The 13,388-nt window shown below is 48.0% G+C and overlaps 1 protein-coding gene and 1 pseudogene across 1 annotated transcript in view; both read left to right on the top strand.

Moving 5' to 3' along the window:
• Positions 1 to 13,388, top strand: part of ZNF451 (zinc finger protein 451) — an 837,322-nt gene that overhangs the window by 47,373 nt on the left and 776,561 nt on the right. The gene's annotated exons all lie outside the window — the stretch shown is intronic.
• On the top strand, positions 6,721 to 6,849 carry LOC147707440 (small Cajal body-specific RNA 14; annotated as a pseudogene).

Here is a 13,388-nt window from a genome sequence, read left to right on the forward strand (position 1 = left end):
TCGCTTGTTTGCCTCCTTATGTCAATCTGAGCAATTCTGTGCGCAGAGTCGGAATGAATTGCTCACCCGGGATAGTAAGATATATTCATGAAAAGTTATAGTAATTTGGGGAGGATCATCATTTTTATAAGGGAAGTCTGTCCAGCCAGAGATAAAGGCAGTGAAATTCACTGTGTAACATGGCCTGTGATAGCCTCCAGTGCTCTCCCATATTTAAGTCTCGTGAGTTCTGCTCGGTCCGACGTGACCCATATCCCCAGGTACTTGACCACTGAGTAATAACACTCTATGGGGAAAGTCGAGGGAAACCGGTGCTGCAGTCGCTATAAGCGGGAATATCACCGACTTTCCCCAATTAATATGAATTCCTGAAAGTTCGCCAAAGACAATAAACTCCCGCATTATGGGGGTAAGATTTTGTTGTGGGTCTCTGAGATACAGGGTAATATCATCCGCATAGAGGGAGATGAGTATTGGTTGCCCTTGGCATCTTAATGCTTTTTACTGGTGATGTTGTCGCAACTTGGCTGCTAAGGGTTCGATAGATTGTGCAAAAAGTAATAGGGAGAGAGGGCAGCCATCTCTCGTGCCCCTAATAATAGAAAAAGATGGCAATGTCTGTCCATTGACCAAGACTGTGGCCAATGGGGAAGTGTACCATGACCAGAACCCCTCTGGGAGGCCCCTTACATTGTAATATCCTCAATAAATAGAATCAATAAATAGAATCAAATCACTGAATCAAAGGCTTTTGTGACATCTAGAAAGACTGTCACGAGCGCTAGGTCTTGGTCTACATTCTGCATGATGGAGAAAAGAGTGTAGATTGTGGGATGTTGCTCATCCAGGGATGAAACCTGTTTGATCCAGTAGGACCAGTTTTTCTATCAGTAGGCGGAGTCTATTTGACAATAATTTGGAAAGGATTTTTGCATCATTATTGATTAGGAAGAGTGGTCTGTACGAATCACATAGATCCGGAGGTTTCCCAGGTTTAAAGAGCAAGGCTATAAGCTCCTCTCTCATAGACCGAGGAAGAGTGACAGTTTCTTGGGCTACTTCATAGACTGTCTTTAATAAGGGTGCAAGTTGATCTATGTAAATTTTATAAACATCTACCAGGAGGCCATCCGAGCCCGGTGCCTTGCCAGATTTCCTCTGCATTATTTCGACCCGAATCTCATCTTCTAATGGAGCGGTAAAGAACTCTCTTTGAGAATTCCCCAACTAACCTAGGGCCTCATCATTCAAACACCTATCTAGATTCCGAGGGTGTTGCCGTCTGGTGGTGTATAAATTGGCATAGTGTGCCACAAATATTTGGAGTATGTCTGTACTATCTTTATATATCTTCCCTTCTGGGTCTGGCCTCCAGCACATAATTAGAGAAGGGAGGCTTACGGATCTCTTCTGCTAATGCCTTGCCCGGTCGTTTCCCCTCTCCATATTTACGTGCCGTAAAATATTTTCCCCAGAAGTGAGCCTCTCTGTCAGCTGTTTTTTATACTCTGAAAGTTTGCCCCTTAATTCAAATTGGAGCTTTCCGTTTGTGTCTTCAATAATTTCCTTTTCTAACTGCTTCAGTTCGGTCTCTAATTTCTGTAATGTTTGGCTAATATTTTGGAAGACACCTGAACTTTTGGCAATGCAGAATCCGTGAATTGTGACTTTAAAAGCCTCCCATACTGTGTCCGTGCGTGTGACTAAGCCTATATTTGCTCGAAGAAATCTGAAATTTCCTGGCCAAGTTCTGTTTGGAATACTGTGCCCAGCAGCGCCAGTGGCAGGAGTCTCCAGTTCCTATGATTTGCATTAATCGTTAGGTGGGATAGCCTCAGCCGGACGTATGCATGATATGAGTACGTTTTCGCTAGATGCTCCACAGCATTGATCCATGGCCCTACGCCCCTAGGCACCACCCAAAAATCCAGCCTGGCCCATAGTGAGTGAGCTGCTGAGAAGTGTGTACCTTCCTTCTTCCCATTGTGTACATGTCTCCATGTATCCAATAGACCATTGTCAGTTATCACTCCTTTCAATAGTTTTTACGCTTTGGTGTAGTGGTGCAGAAGTGGATTAGTCCTGTCATACCTTGGGTTTAATGTTGTATTGAAGTCCTCTCCACAGATTATGTGTGTAGATCCGATCTCTAGTATTTTCTCCCATAACGTGGAATAAAGTCTGGGTCATCCACATTAGGCCCTTAACAGCTTGCTAGTGTAATTGAGTTAGTGCCCAACCCCCCCCACATGATGCAATATCTTCCCAGTCTGTCAAAGGATGTACCTCTTACGATGTATGGAGTGTTTTTCTTTATGAAGATCGCTGTTCCCCTTGAATACGTGCAGTAGGATTAGAACAAACTTTGGTCCGCCCATTTGCAAGCAAACCAGGGGTTGCACCCGGGGTCTAAATGAGTCTCTTTAAGCATTGCAATCTGGACATGACGCAGGTCCAGGTATGCTAACATCTGTCTACGACCTTACACAGGCTGCTGTAGCAGACCCTGTTGTCATTTTGCATGGTCTCTCAGGGGTGTCATAATACATGCTGCAGCCCCTAGGAGGCCTCTGGGGTACCTATGCCCTGGGTATATAGGATACCATATACTAGGGACTTATAAGGGTACCCCAGAATCCAATCTGTGGTGTACCTAAAGTACATGCAATCATTTTAAGGAGGAAGCAGCTAGGCAGGGGTCCTGGATAGCAGGGCCCCAGCCAGACTAAAGTCGAAAAACAGTGAAACATCAACAAAAAGTGGGGGTAACTATAAGAAGCAGATCCTACTCTCCTGCACTTTTAATCCCGATTCAGAATCGAGCCCCAACGTACTTAGAGTTTCCCGGTCCGCCTGCAACTTCACATCTAGTAGATAGATGCCTTTGGGGATGCTATGCTGCAGATTTGTGGCACTTTACTGGCTTCCTCTGGCGCACCTTCCAGCCCCAAGGAACCACAGGGGCCTCCAGTAGGGCTCAAACCGGAGGGTTCACCCCCAGCACCAGCCTCTTGGACCCGTTTTGAGTTCTGCACAGACTCCGGTGTTTGCTTTGGCTTCAGTGTCATCCAGTGCTCTGGCCCCCACTTGCATCAACACCAAATGCGGATATAGAGCCTATTGTGCTGTTTGACTCCAAAATTAATCTACCTCGACCGAAGCTACGCCTACTTTTTGCAAGCCATCTAGATTCTGATACCTTGCCCTTATCTGATGGGAGGACCCAGGATTTATATAGTATATTTGCCACAGATTTTGAAAATGATAACTACGATGACTGGGGCAAATGTGTTCCTAAATATGATGACCACTTGTATAAGGGGCCTTAGCGTCCACCAGCAGGGTTCATCCCAATGCCTTTGTACCACTCCTCATCATGAGTCCAAATGAATAGAGCTGTTTGGCAAGAATTATTTTCCTAAATGAGCCTTGCTTTGAGATCTGTAAATGCCAGCTTTTTCTTTGGCCTTTACTCCCATTCCCTTGGGACATGGTGGCTCAGGTTTTATCTACAGTTCCAAATGATCTTTGGGCACCCTTTACTCTAGGCTATTCAGGATGGTCGTGACTAAGCCAAATTCATGATTTGTTCAGGTCTTGACACGACTTTGGGGATAACCAGGTATCTTTAATGGGAATGTCTTTTCACAGATTTCACTTTATTAGGGATAAAGCAGACTTTGCATTACAGCTTTTAAAAGAGAGCAGAGCTACAGCACATTCCTTGAGCCTTCCTGCTCCCACAAGCCAAATTCCCCTTCAATTTCCTTCTCTCTGTGGCTATAGTTGAGGTTCTCCTGCCCATTTGCGCCTGACCCATTCCCCGGCACAAAAGGCCTTTTAGCCCTTTTGTGGCAGAGTTTGAGGTTCTCAAAGATTAGAACATTTCCGGCCTTCAAAGTAGGAAATGAGTGTTACTCACTCTGTTTCCTTGTGCTGAAGGACAGAGTCCCTTCTCCTATTTTAGATCTTTACCCTCTCAACGCCTTTCTGCGGACAGACAAATTCAAGATCCTCAAGATAACCCATGTCCTGTCTGCCCTAGACCCTGGAGACTGGATGGTGGTTTTGGGCCTGCAGCACATTTTTCACTTCCCCAACCTTCAGGTTCACAGATACTACCTGTGTTTCTTGCTAGGCCCCAAGCATTATCACCTTAGCCACTGGCTGTTGAAGGCAAGTCGCCCCAGGAAGTTGTAACCTGGCTCCAGGCGATTACAAACCTCCTAATATCATTGGGGTTAATTATCAGCAAGCCAAAGTCAAACCCGACTCCTTCTCAGACACTCTTTCATCTAAGCCATTCTCTAAATGGACAGTTTTGGGCCTTTCCTTTTTAAGTAATGGTGAAAAATAGTCATTTGGGCAATGATTCCAATGTTTTAGCCTCTGTCCTGGATCTCTGAGGTGGCTGGGATAGTTGGCCTCCTGTTTCCTGCTGATAACTCCTGCCTAATGGCACATATGGGCTCTGCAGTGGGGCCTAAAATCCCAGTGGGCACATCATTAGAAAAATCATTGGGACTGCATCAAGAATTTTCAAGAGACTGCAAAAGATCTGCAGTGGTGGGTACTGGACCGTGATTGGGTCAGTGGCAGACTTCTCTCCTTACTGCAGCCAGAGCTGACTATATTATCATGGATGCATCACTGCTGGGTTGGGGAGGGCATCTTGGAGAAGTGGAGATCAGAGGCCTCTGGTCAACTGAGGAGATTCAAATCCACATACATATTTGGATTGAAATCTTTTATTAATTTTTAAACCACTACATAACAAACCGCATACATCCGCAGGTCGACAGTGATGGAACTTCTAGCAGGCATTGAGTGTCCTTTAATAACAATGAGAAGAGAACAAGGAGAGTGAAAAAGAGGTCGGACCCAAGAAGAAAGAAAAAAAGGGGGAGAGGCGGACGTGGGAGTAGAGTTAAAATTCAAGGCGTTCCTCCGTTCTTAACTCTGTTCCTTATGGGTCCACAGCTGATATTGGTGTCCTTACGCAGGATTCTCCAATATTGAGGGCATGGCAATTCTCAAAATGCTCCTGACGAATACTGTATGCATGGATGCCATATTTGATCAAAGCGAGGCAGTTGCTGTGTGGCTATTGCGGTCAACTTTTCCATGGCCAATATGTCCCAGACCTTATGTAACCAGTCTCGGTGTGTTGGCACAGCGTACGTTCCCCACCTAGCGAGTAAGATATTTGTTTTGCTGCTCCCAGCAATAGAGTGATCGCTCTGCCTCTGTGTGATCACTGCTGCTATGTAAGGGGATTGGGAAGGTCTAATAGTATGTAGCTCGGCAATTTGGGTATATCAGTGTGAAATATGGTGTTGACAGATTCCAAGACTTTGGACCAGAAGGGTTTCAACTTGGGACATTGCCAAAGTATGTGCGTGAGTGTACCCTGTTGCCCACAGTGGTGCCAACATCCACATCAATTTTTGAGGAGGATTTGCTTGGTGTTGGAGGCCTTCCTACCCACCATCAAAGGTAGGCTGGGTCAGGTGCTCAAGAACAACATCACAGCCACGGTAAGACAACAAGCAGGACTGTGTGGGTTCCTGTTTAGAGAGGCTCTGTGCATCTGTAAGTGGCTAGAATACCATGGGATTCCTCCGGTGGCAAGACTTCTGGCGGGATCTTTAAACACCAGGGTGGACAAACGCAGCTGCAGGTGCCTTGCAGATCACAAATGCCAGTTGCACCCCGAGGTACATAGGCCGTCTTTCAGCAATGTCAGAGATTTTGGGAGCTGGAGGTTTCAAAGAAGATCTTGCTCGGAGATGCCTTGTGTCTGTAGTGGAACTGAGGACTCCTGTATGCCTTCCCACCACTGTCTCTCCTAACTCACCCTTCTTGAAGGATGGGAATAATGGACCAAGTTTAGAGGTAGCAATCAATGCAGACGGATGGGTATCACATTTTTTCAAAAATATTCTCAGCAACTGTTGGTGATTCAATTCCAAGTACAAATACCTCCCCATATCCAATTGATTTAACTTTTAGCCTAGAGGAAGTAATTGAGGCCCTGACTTCGTCGAAATCTGGTAAAGCCCCGGGGCCGGATGGTGCACTGCTAGATATTTACACCCATACCCAGGAACTCTGGGCTCCGGTATTAACCAGAGTACTCGAAGCAGCCCTAAAAGGGAGTCTCGTAAAATCATGGTCAACCTCCATCCTGCTCCCCATTTTTAGGTCTCCTGGCGTTTAACAGCGCGTCAGCGCTGTGTCCGCCAGGAGATCTTTTCTTGCTGACTATGCTTCCCAGGAGACAGCACCGGCCGCGCGCAAAGGCGATCGGCGTAGGCCACGCGCGCGCGAACACGCTCAGCTGCCGTCTCCTGGGAAGCTCCAACACCCTATGCGCATGCGCATACGCAGAGACACACACACACACACACACACACACACACACACACACACACACACACACACACACACACACGAGCGCCCATGCACGCATGCACCCCCACATAAAGAGAACTCACCCCTGCTGTCGCATACACGCATACACACACACACACACACACACACACACACACACACACACACACGTGCATCAAGCGCCCCCGCCCCGCCCCCCCCGCCGCCACTTACCGCTACTCCGGTCTTCAGCTGCCACCGCGGGGCTCTCTCTAGGGCATGGGCTTCTCTCCGTGGGCGCGGCTTCTCTCCGTGGGCGGTTCGATCCCCGGCCGCTCCTCCTCACACGTGGGTGTCCTCTCTGACGGTTGCATGCGTCAGTAATACCATGTGACCCCAAGGCAGCCACGTACAGCAACGAGAGGGGGCCCACTGCCGACAGGACCCCCAGGTGCCTGTGCTACGGCTCCCTACAGCATTTTAAAGGCGGCGCGAGGACGCCGCGCGAACCTGCACCGAGATATGGAGATACTGAGACAGGAAACAAACCAAACGTTTCCACCGAAATTTGTACAGACAGGAGCAGTGCGTAGGTTTCAGTGCACGCACGTGTGTGTAAATAAGTGCGAAGTGGGGATGGGCAGGCCATTTTACAAGCATGCAAAACACACTTTGACGTAAAGGCTCTAGGTTCTGTAATAACTACCTTCAAGGTTGAAGCAGATGGTTATGAAGCCGGGCTACGGGGTTCGAGTCCTGGCAACGGCTCAAACACCCTGCAGCGCCAAAGCGAGGCCAGGCGGGGTGCCGGGGGAGGGTGGGCTTAAGTACGGGGAGCCGGGCTCGGGTGAGGCCTTATTTGGGTTCAGGACAGGCCCACCTGCGAGGAGTCACGGCCTAGACGCTTCCAGTTCCGTTCATCCGGTGCACCCTGCAAGGAGGGGCACGAGGCGCCGCGATGTCCGCCTCTGAGCTCTACAGCAAGGTAAGGCCTGCACCTTTAACATGCACAGGGGGCCCGGCTTGGGGTGAGGCTGGGAGGGATGGGGTGTTGTTGAAAGTGGTCAACTGTCTCGAAAGAGCACGTAGACCTTCATAGCTGCCAAGGTTTCAGATTGCTATGTGTGACGTTTTCATAATTTATGTGTAATTATGAGTGACATTTCAGCGGTTATGAGTGATACTTTTTCGGAAGCAAAATGAAGCAATAAAGTCTGGGAAGTCATACATATCTGCAACCTGAAGCCCTACTGCCCTCCTAAACTGATCGTACTGTTAATAAGAAACGAGGACTCCGATGTGCACCCCTCTCAATGAAAGTCCACACTGCACCACTGCAAACAAAAGAACGTTTCTGCAAATGTCAGCAAAGTCAATTATTGTAGTAGGGTCAGTTAGAAAACCTGCGCAGTGTGCCTGCCACTTGCTCACCTCGAGTAGAGAAAATATCATAATGACTGCAATACTAGGGGGTACTGAATGTAGCCGAGGTTCAGATTCCATTTGCCATATTTTTGTGTACCGCTTTATTTTCTTCTGCTTTACCTGATGTCTTTCTTGACTGCTCGGCCGCTTCCCGGGTGACCTCTTAGAGGACGAGGCAGGCCGCGGTGGTGCAAGAGGCGGCATGCTCGTCACCTCAGCTACCCGGACCTCATGTAATAACCACCTGCTCCTGCAGTCCCTCTGACATGACTGTAGGGCCCGCATCACCATCCAGTGACCGCTGGATCCAGGAGGCGCCAACGTTACCCCTTAAAGCACAACTCCTGGAAGCCTACTGTACACCTACCTGTTCACGAGCCACCATATTGCAGTGCTGATGTGTTTTAAAATGAAGTTAAAGTGCAATCTGGATTTGTAATGAAAGCATCTGATAACTCGCTGTGGGGGAATTAGTGGGAATTACTACGGTCAATGTTTCTGATTTTACTGCATAGGCTGCATACAGTACATGTATTTTCCCCCATCATTTTGCATGCAGTAACATTTAAATTGCTTAATATTTGAAGGGAAAATGATGGCTTATTCTCACAGCAAACTGGATATTGTTGGATGTTTGTGTCCCTGGTGCCGTTTTAAGAAGTGTAAATGTTCCAGATGCCAGGATCCTACCAACTCTGTTTTGAATCCAATGAGTGCACTTTAGCTGTGGCCCTTCGTTTAAGCCTTTCCCCCATATGTTGCTAGCACAGAGTGGAAAAATCAGGCGGGTGTCTTCATGGGTCTTTTTAAAATAGTTAGCTTGGCAAAGTTCAAAGAAGAGGTTGTGAAAATGAATTTTGCCTTTTTTTCCTTCAAAGTTCCCTACTCATGTCATGCCAATCAGGACAGTTTGCCCATTACCAGACTTCCTCATGTCATGCCAACCAAGACAGTTTGCCCATTACCAGACTTATTGTGATATGCAGAGACAGTAGCGTAGGAAGGTGCAGGCTGCCCCCGGGGTCATCACTGTGTGTGAATAATAACCGCTGTGAGGCCGTGCATGAGGTGCATCATCAGAGCTGTGTGAATAATAACAGCTGTGAGCCCCGTGCTGAGGTGCATCATCAGAGCTGTGTGAATAATAGTTGTAAGCCCGTGCCAGAGGTGCATCATCAGAGCTGTGTGAATAATAACTGCGTCAGCCCCGTGCGTGAGGTGCATCATCAGAGCTGTGTGAATAATAACAGCTATGAGCCCGTGCGTGAGGTGCATCATCAGAGCTGTGTGCATAATAATAGCTGTAAGCCCGTGCCAGAGGTGCATCATCAGAGCTGTGTGAATAATAACAGCTGTGAGCCCGTGCCTGAGGTGCATCATCAGAGCTGTGTGAATAATAACTGTCAGCCCCGTGCGTGAGGTGCATCATCAGAGCTGTGTGAATAATAACATCTGTGAGCCCGTACCTGAGGTGCATCAGAGCTGTGTGAATAATAACTGTCAGCCCCGTGTGTGAGGTGCATCATCCACATTGCTCAGGTCACCCAAATTCCTGCACTCTCTACCACACTGCTTTCAAGAACACCATACTCTTGCACACACTCACACTGCTCACCAATTCAAAGTGTGCTAAAAATTGTTATTTTTTTTTAAAATTTTTGAAAACCTTTATTGCGCATGTTGCAGAAAAACAAATACGGGCCTACAACCATCCGGCCGGCCACAAGACTTTTGAGCACAGGTGCCAACAATACGGTCCCCCAATGGCGTCAGGCGATATAGCAACAATTAATAACATTTATACTGAAAAAACATGTCGCCAGGGGGAAGGAGCAGTAAAGGTTAAATTTTAAAGTTTTTTCCGGATTAAATAGAAATCAATGAAGGATAGGTGTAAAGGAGATCCGAGTCCGTACAGTAGTTCCCACATGAGTAGGCAGCAAGAATAATAGCAGCAATTGCGTGAAGCACCTCATCAGAGTGGCAATACAATAGAAAAACAAAGCAGACGACAGGAACCAAGCTCGTACCACTCCCAGCGCCACCCACTCCCAGCCATCCTCTATCACAGACCCAGAAAGGGAAACAGTACAAGAAAGCGCAGGAAAGTGAGAAAAAAGGCCCATAGAAACTAAATAAGAGAAATAAAATCTACCCCCCCACCCTACACCAATGCGGAGACTACGGCCTACCCCCCCCCCCGACAATGTCGGGGTTAGCGCCGGGACACCCCCGTTGGGGGTAGCCGTGCGCTTTACAAAATCCATAAATAAATAAATAAATAAATAAATGTGCCTGTCGCCCCATAAAGAACCCGAAAAGTAGCAAGAGTAAAGGAAGAGAAGAAAGGAAAAGAGAAGAAAATAATAAAAATATACACTCTGAGATATAGAGAGTGAGACAAGGCCATTCTAGTCTACGACTCTCAAAAACTACCAGTGAAGCGGGAGGAGGAGCCAATCCAAACATTCCCAGCCCCTCAGTCAGGAACACTATCCCCACTCAATTTGCGACTACTGAGAATCAGACATTAATACAAAAGCAGTCAGGATTAGACAGTATATCGTGTGCGACTTAAACAAGTATGTACCACTTCCAATCCCGGTCCAACCAGCCAAGCGTAAGAAGAGCCTAGCCCTGACCCGACCTCGTACAGACCCCAAAACGAAGCGCACAAAGAAGGCCCGCCCCCACCCAGACAAAGAACCAACATGGCCGCATACTGAAGGAGAGTAAAGCAGTCCCACAAAATGGCCATCGAACGTCACCAGTAAATCCTTTGTCCTGCGCAATCAAGTTCCATAGGCCATCAGGGAAATATGGGGTCTCCGGAGCGCAGAATGAAGGCAACAATAGGAAAACCACCGAGGGGGCCAGCTGTTGCGAGTCCCGGGCATGAGGCAGTAACTTTGTTTCAGGCGGCAGAGCGACAAGCCCCGGAGACAAAGGAAACAAAGTATCGCAAACACACACACTGGTCGGCCGGTGGCAGGCATCCATAGAGACAGGGAAATTCACGTCTTCACCGCCAGTAAAGAGAGACACTGTATCCCCCGTAGGTTCAAATGAAGACAGTCCCAGAGTCGGCTGGCCCCCCGCATTACGATCCCTCCGTAGATCAGACGCCATAGCTTCGAGGCAATCACTCAGCGCTCGAAAACCTGCACTCATTTCCGTCCTAAATTCGGTCAGGGCGGCCAGGATAGTTTTGTAGGAGAGCGGTGGTTGGAGCTTCTCACCTGCACGTTCCCGGAGAGGAACGAGCAAACTGGCCCCCAGTGCTCGTCGGGCGACATCACCGGCAAACAGGGACGGGTGCTCACCCCCAGCCTCCGGGGCAGCAGATCCCATCCTGGTGGTCGAGGCACAGCGCAACCTTCAATGCGAGTGCAGCGCGGTCCAACAGTGGCACAGGGCTCCAAGCCCGTAAAATCGAGGGAGGTCGAGCTGTCAACACTGGGGACCGCAGCGCTACTAGCCGTCACACCGGGCCAAGGGAGCAGGCATCCAACGTCGTCCCAACATGGCCGTGTGCTCCTTCTCTCTCTCCACCAGCCTCAGACAAAGACGCTCTGTTCGAAATGCATCTTGAGGGGTAATAGATCACAGGGCGCAGGTTGCGGCGTTCCTCGGCAGGCTGCACAACCAGGAGTCCGATTCGGGAGGAGAGTGACACCCTCACAGCGCCGGCGAACCACAGGCAGATCAGCCGCCCCTCAGCCTCCCAGACTCGGGGACATTCGGTGGCGTAGTCCCGGGGCCAGGGCTCGATGTCGTCACTCAGTTATCTCCGGCTGCCGGGCGAGCTGAGAGGCCCGGGAAAGTCGATATGAGTCAGCACAACGTGGCGCGCATTCCGCCACCAAAATTACAGGATAGGATGCAGGATAATCAGCGCGGAGGAAAGGTAGCTGCCGGAGCCGGGAGCCTACACGTCTTCACCAGTCGCCATCTTGGCTCCTCCCCCGTGTGCTAAAAATTTGATGCAACGCATTGTCATACACAATGCCAATAACTCAAACTTTAATGCGCCGGGAAACCTCCGGGTAGCTGTGCGCTTAATAAGTGCAATAATAAATAAATAAATAAATAAAATGCTGGGAGACCTATTGCATTGTAAATGCTTGTTAAGAAGGGCGATCGTAATAACCCGGCTTGCTATAGGCCCATTTCCCTCCTGGACTCCTTTGGTAAAGTTGCGGGTCGGTTGATTCTAGACAGACTTCAGATCTGGTCAGGAGATAATCACATTCTGACCGACCTGCAATATGGTTTCCGGGAGGGACTGGGCACAGTAGATCAGGCCTTGAATCTCTCTCTCTCTTAATGGGGAAGTATGTTCAGGCCAAGAAAGGTAACCTTCACCTGGTCTATGTGGATTTGACCGCAGCTTTTGACTGTGTTTCACACTCAAAGCTGTGGTCAATCCTAATAGAACTGGGTGTTGACCTCCCTATAATATGCTTTTTACGTGAGCTTTACCAAGGAGCAACGGCCAGGGTCAGATTTGGTGTGAACGGAGAGCTTAGTCATCACTTCCCTGTTACAAAGGGGGTTTGACAGGGATGTGTACTGGCTCCCTTCTTATTTAACCTCTATACAAACGGGCTTGAGAAGGCTATGTTAGAAGGGAGCCAGGACTTACCCGCTATTGTTCTTCGCCCTATTCCTGCGTTACTCTATGCGGATGACGCGGTGATTATGGCGCGTACTCCAGTGCAACTCCAAAAACAGTTAAACTCCTACTGTAATTTTATGGCCTCATTGGACCTCAAGGTTAATATTAAAAAAACTTTTGTTATGCACTTTGGGAAAAAGACATCCAAAAACAAACCGATATCTATTGCAGAATCTAGGCTGGAGTGCACTAAAACATACCCCTATTTGGGTATATTATTTGATAGTGCTTCATCTTGGAAACCTGCAATTGTTAGCAGACATCTCCTATTCTTAAGAGCTACATCTGCCCTAATTATGTTTGCACGCAAACTAGGGAAGCCCCCCCCAAAAGAACTTTTACAAATCTACTATGCAAAGTGCCACAGCGTAGCTGTCTATGGCACCGGGGTATAGGGCTATGTACCAGTCGACATTTTGCAGAGGGTGGAGAACACCTTGATCTGTTATTTGTTGGCCGCCTCACAGCGTTCTCCAACGTACGGTTGCCATATTGAACTGGGCATGGACTACATAGCGGATTATATAAAACTTCAGCCTATTTTATTGTGGCACCGCATTTGGACAACAGAACAATGTTCGTTAACTCGTGCTTTAATTTTAGACTGTCTGGGCTTACATAATTGGTCAAATATTCCGTGGCTGTCTTTTGTACATGATACCTTCAGGGATTTGAACCTTTCTATATATTTTAATGAGCCGTTGCTTTTAACTGGAATCCCAAGAAAGTCTCTGAAAACAACATGTCTGTCACATTTAAGAGAGCTACGCTTAGCCCAAAAATCTAACAAAGCTTCAAATCGACACTTGCTAAGCATTCAATGTAACCAGGGTATTCAACCGTAGCTAATGTATAGCTTGACCAACTATGAAAAACATATGTTGACACGGTTTAGATTTAATACTTTCTTTCG

Source organism: Lissotriton vulgaris, chromosome 6 (genome assembly GCF_964263255.1).
Source record: "Lissotriton vulgaris chromosome 6, aLisVul1.2, whole genome shotgun sequence".
Taxonomy (NCBI): Eukaryota; Metazoa; Chordata; class Amphibia; order Caudata; family Salamandridae; genus Lissotriton; species Lissotriton vulgaris.